This window comes from Anguilla anguilla, chromosome 5 (assembly GCF_013347855.1).
Source record: "Anguilla anguilla isolate fAngAng1 chromosome 5, fAngAng1.pri, whole genome shotgun sequence".
NCBI classification, from domain to species: domain Eukaryota; kingdom Metazoa; phylum Chordata; class Actinopteri; order Anguilliformes; family Anguillidae; genus Anguilla; species Anguilla anguilla.
Genome location: NC_049205.1, coordinates 56,044,201 through 56,050,320, shown reverse-complemented (window position 1 = coordinate 56,050,320; position 6,120 = coordinate 56,044,201). Strand labels below are relative to the sequence as shown.

Below are 6,120 nucleotides of genomic sequence, written 5' to 3'. Positions count from 1 at the left end.
CTCAGACACTGTTAGCTGCTCTGCATACTGTACACGCGTGGCCCCCTTTGCAGGCATTGCAAACAGGAGTGGATTGAGGCTATGAGTAGGCCTTGGCTATTACTGACTGTCTTACTGAAAACACTTTTGAAAGGAGGGAGGGATCCACACGATATTTAGGTAATGAAACTATGCATGCAACCATAATCATATTGGTAAAAAGTATAGCAGGCTGAACAGTATTTATAATAATGTAATACTGTGCAGGTTATTGTGCAGGCTATGCACCCCCCACCCCACCCCAGCTCTTTTCTTTTCATTCCCCTCCTTCCTCCCTGCCATACTGCTCTGCCTGTCCTCTGGCCAGGGACAAAGGAGCCAGGGGCCGTCACTTTCAACCCCCTCTTTGCAGTTTTAAATGTCAGCAAGTCTCAGTTTATAGTGCTGATAGTTCAGTATTATAAATAAAATGTTACATTTCTGAATTAATTCAACCCCCCCGCCCCCAACACCCAACAACTGGAAAGCTCAATTCATGAACGATGTACAACTGCACAGGCATGCTCAAATACACCCCCTGCTGCCAGCTCAGCAGAGTGAAGGCAATCGTCCGTTCTCCTCCAAAAAATGCGTCTGCTAGCTAGCTGCTTCTTTTCACACTGCAGCCACAAGCCACGCAACGTGCAGAGCAGGGGTGGAAGAAACCCAATCATACATGTGCATAGACAGCTAGCCACGAGTGCTAGCAGGAGTTGCTTGAGCAATGAAACATGCTATATCTTTACAGACTGCATCCCTGTTATGTACCTGAGTGACATGAAGTCAATTGTGCCGCTCCTGTGGGGCTGCCGGCCACAGTCGGCAATGGCACGGGTCAGATTCAATCCAAGACTGTGGAGCTCACTCATGCACCCCAAGCGACGCTTTTACCAGGCTACCCAGCAGCCCGACATCTACAGTTTACCTCATCACCCACAACTCCGCCTCCAACTCCCCCCCAACAACTCTCAGCAGTTCACACTCATTCTTCTTTCTTATTCAATTATGTCCACCCTCATCCTCACACATTCTATGCGAATGCCATGCAAATTACGCAAGTGCCTACACAAATTCATTAATATCAGAACTTCACAAATTCACTTATGCGGTGCAAATTGCTGCAGCAACACAAATTAAAATGTTCTATCAATTTGCAAAGTTTTAAGCGGTAATAGCTGTACCTGCAGGGCGCTTGCGTTTTCTTCACAATTAACCTGGCAGGCTATGGCTCTTCGGGAAATTATTAACGTTGAATAAATTCCACTTAAGTGACAGCAACCAGATTTGACATGCAGTACCCTCTGTTCTCCTTTTCAACTTTCACAAAGTATTGCCTCCACTCTCTGGGTCATGTTACAATTTATTAGTGCATAAATATTCCCAGCACTTCCACTTAAAGTTTTTTATACTTTGCATACTTTTTTAGAAACTGTTATATGTATTTAAATTAAATCTGCCTCTGACTCAGAAAATGTCTTTCATAAGATTTTTCTTTATTACTGATTGTGCCCAAAAACTCAGGGAAATATTAAATGTGAGCGACAGTGATTTACGTTTGGAATGACGACTTTGTAAAAATAGTGGAAACTTTTAACTAGCGCCATGTTCCAGTGTATGAATCACAAGAGCTCTTGTCCTCCCATTTTGACTAACAGTATGTAGCACAACATGGATCTGCTCCAGCACCCAAAGGGATTTTTTAACCCATCTTTTTAGAGAACCTTTTTTCTTCACTGGTGAAATGATATTGCTTGATATATCTCTAAAACGTAATTTCATCCAAAACTAGCTATAACTTTGTATCTTTCTGGTGGGAAACACAATCACATTTTTAGTAGAACTAGTTTTGAATCTCAATGAATTACAGCTACAGAGATCGATATCCATCAGTTATTTTCATCTGTGGTACAAAACGTATTTATAGCCGATTTACACAGAAAGCATTTCGTTGCATAGTGTAATAAGTATGCATCGCTAGAAAAAATAAAACACTGATAATAGCCCTGTAATGGGAATTTCCTGTTTTCAGTACGCTTGCAGCTGGTTAAATGCACAGAATTTGATGCAGACAAATAAGTGTTTGTGCTTTCATGTGAATCATACAAAACAACAATTTCTTAATTTTTTATTGCCCATATAATGTATTTATTCATTTTCTACACTGTCATAATCCATGCTGTTTATCCAAATAAGCAATCTCTGAGATTCAGTCAAACACACTTAACCAGTTTACAGGGGTATGCAGTTGAATAAAAGGCTACAAAAAAAAGGAAATAAATTAATCAATCAATAAAATATAACACTACAAGAAACAGTTTAAATGAATATCACCATACTTGATTTTGATTTTATGACATATATAAATAAAGCAGTTGAATGTCAAAAATTCCTACATTTGTTCCTAATAGGCTATTTGCTTTTGCCATCTGTATTTGTATTTGCTCAAGCTTTGTATCAGGCCATGTGGTGCTACATAAATGCTACATCTGTTTCATTTTTTTCCACTGAATACAAGGGGCTAGCCTTTTATACAACATTGAAGCCACAGAGACAGAAGCCACTAGAGCTGGACCAACAATTGCTAGAATTATGGATTCCATGTTAGTTTCTATTTAATAGTACAATGGTAGGAAAAAAAAAAAATCAAGATCTCTTTGTGTAGACCCATCTACAAAAAAAAGATCAATGGCAACTGCCGCAATATATGCAACCATATAGGCCTAATCTGGAGTGCGTTTTGATGCCTGTTCATACCCGTAGGTCATGCATCTCCAAATCAACAAACTTAATTACATGGGTCCAAGCACAGGGTTATGATTAATGCTATTAAACACTAGACCATATTTGCAATAAACACAAGTGGAATTTATCTTGACCTGACTAAATGTTATGCAACCAAATTAAGTAAAATGAATTAATTACTTCCTTTATTTGTTATTACATTGTCAGGTTTCCAGAAAGATATCTGTAGTAACAGTCAGCATCTTCCTGTGCTAGAGGGAATATTGAGCTGAATTCACCACGGTGGAAATGTGCAACCCAAACAACACACTTAAGCATGAAAGGTCCATTATGGCTCATGCTAACTGACCAGCCAGACGCAATCCATGGCGTCAATCAGTAAATGAACCTCCTCCCGCACTCCGCCTCCTCCATTGATGTACTATGGGATATGGGATAGATCCACTACTAAAATGCAACCAGGGTAATTATGCGTTTCAACCACTAAGTCTGGCCCAGCAGGCAATAGATACAGCAATGTATTAAACACAGTATGTGTCCATAGCTCCTTCTCATGAGATAGGCATCCTTTGGCATTTCCACAGCATTAAACTTATGGCTGAAAATATTTAACATAATTCATGGATCCTGCTGTAAAAGGCCAATGAAATTACACATTAAATATGAATGTGGGTACACACACACACACACACTTACACGCAACGCGTGCATGCCAAAACATCAGGTTTACTAGAGTACCACCTCCTGCTCTAACTCGTTTCTCAATTTTTACATACACGCTGTGTGTAGTTGCTCTTCATCCAATTTTCCTAGAAATGTCAATGCAGTATTTCAGAACATTTGGACAATTTAGACAGATGGAATACGGTTTCATCGGATCCAATAACTGAGAAAACAAAATTCCAAAGCATCTCAAGTAATTATGTTATATAAAACATAACATAAGATAAAACATATTACAAATGTCATTAGGATATCTAATATACATAATACACATAGATAATCATTCATGTCACAGACAACCGATGAGAATATGACTGTTTATAAAACAAACATGACACACTAAGTGCATTCTCCGTGTGTGGCATAGTTAGTGGACTTCCAGAGGATAGAGAATTTTCAATTCAAATAGCCTGCAGCCTTACTTAATATAGCACCATAAACCAATTACCAAGCTATCAGCCTAAACAAGGCTCGAGAGAGACACACGCAGTCAAATTTAACATGGCCTTCTAATATCCAGTCCCAACGGTGTGCTTATTATCTGACCTGCATGGAGGATTCATTTTCTCATACCACTTCTGATGATATCATAATGCACTAACAATGTAATGGAATAAGCATTGAGGGTAGGCTGATTTACTCTCTGCTTGTTTTTGTTTTGTTGTTGAGGTTATTATTATTATTATTATTATTATTATTCAGTGATATTAAGCTGAAGTACAGTATGTGAAGCCCATGTGGCTTGCAGCTTTAAGAATTTTGTTTCCTAGAAACAAATGGTAGCTCTAAAATACTTTGCGCAATTTGTCCTAGGGATGTATGCAATATAGAGCACCTCCTGTCTTTTGGAGGTGCTGTTGGGAAGTGAAGATTAAAGCTATACCCTAGTATTCTACAGATGAGTTTCATGGTGAAGTCACTGTAAATACGCGCACAGACAGGGGGTAAAAGATCTCACCGAGTCTACAGTATGTAACATCAGTAGCAATATCCATAGCGCTTTAGCTTAGACTAGACTACATCCTGAAATAACCCTTTGATTTAGATAAGCCATAATAATTTAATCTTTAAAAAAATATGCCATGTAGCTGCTTTCACAGTCATAAATGCAATTGGTGTCATACTTTGTACATCTTTGTTTGCGTGTTAAACAGGTTAGGAAGGCTACCTATGTAGTCTTTCAGCCTGTCTGGCCAAACGTTACCATTAGTGCTGTAGTGGAAAAAGACAAAGGGGGTAAAATCCGGACGTGCTCATTTTCCATCCTGGTGTACGCAACTGCCACATCGGGGGGGCCAAACTTTGTGCAGCCTGGTTCACACGACTGCAAAAATGAGCTGGCCCTCGTTTTATATTGACAATCTAATTACTATTCACCTAACTGGCACCAATCCCTTCTTCAGATCAATTCAGACGCTTGGCATGATAAATTCCTGTAATTTGTTTCCCATTGAATATTTTAGTGTCAATTCACTCAAATAATTCTGTTCATAACTGTACCCTCAGTTCAGTCCCCTCTCATAACAAATTCCTAAATTCCATCTTTCTTCAATATCAATGTTCTCAGTTAAATAACACCAATCCCTTAAATTATGTGGTGTCTGTATTCAATTTGCATGGATAATACCAAGGAAAAACAATCAATATGTAGTAAGAATATCAATAAGTGGAAGTGATCAAAAACCTGAAATTATCATGAGCATTAGGCCTAGCCTATATCTAACTCAGTAAAATTCGTTTGGACAGCCCATGAAACTAATGCAAAGAAAATATAGTGTATTCACAAAGGCACAACTTTATATGAAACAAAATAAACTGCTACAGAATGACCGAAAATACTTACCATTACCCAGGGATAACAACAGCAGGAGAATGAAAGGGTTGATGCAGTCTTAACACAACGTTAAATAACCGATCCAAACTTGTAGAGCTCTCACATACTCTCAAAACGGTAACGTTAGCCATTTTGCTAGTTAGCTACCTAGCTTCATGTACATTCCAGACCTAGCAAGGCTAACCATGAGAAACATAAAAACAAGTTTCAAAAAATCTCATAAACTCATTTTAATAACTGTAGCAATACAACTGTATCTTGTAAAATTATTTGATTTCAAATTCTTAGTAAAGTAGCCTACCTGATTCAGTACAATGGCGCCGCAATAGCCTCTGGAGAGACATGTGCAGAGGAAATAGATGTAGACGTATATGACGATATCTATGGTAGAGGAGGCTCGTGTCCCTAGTTTATTTCAATGAGTCGTATTTTTTGCATTGCGTTTGCCAAATGCGGACTGTAACTTTGTGGAAAACTGCAACAAAATGGTTAATCGACGCTCTTAAATGGAGAATAGGTAAGTAAACTGCCTAATTTTAAAAAGGTGGATGAACGGCGTTGACGTGTACCGTAAACAACAGTTACACTAACATATTTATTTATTTATTACATCAGCAGTCATAATGACGGTAAAACAATGCAAGGCCGAGAAAAGATAGAGGCTTAAATGTTTGATCTCATCCAGTCTACCCCTGAGCTGCGCGCGGACTCTCCAATGTTAGTAAAACTGAAGCTCATCGTTAGCCTGAAGCTATGGTGTTCATCTCCCATCTACACCTTTCAACACTACAAAAAAGAAACAG

At 38.6% G+C, this 6,120-nt stretch overlaps 1 long non-coding RNA gene across 4 annotated transcripts in view; it reads left to right on the top strand.

Annotated features, from left to right (window-relative positions):
- Positions 1-5,673: 5,673 nt before the first annotated feature.
- LOC118228407 overlaps positions 5,674-6,120 on the top strand; it is a 33,897-nt gene continuing 33,450 nt past the window's right edge. For 2 of the 4 annotated variants that reach the window (XR_004765480.1, XR_004765481.1), the window contains exon 1: positions 5,679-5,834. This is a non-coding gene — a long non-coding RNA (uncharacterized LOC118228407). Of the gene's footprint in view, positions 5,835-6,120 lie in introns of all 4 variants that reach the window. The other 2 variants (XR_004765479.1, XR_004765478.1) reach the window with 2 other exon arrangements.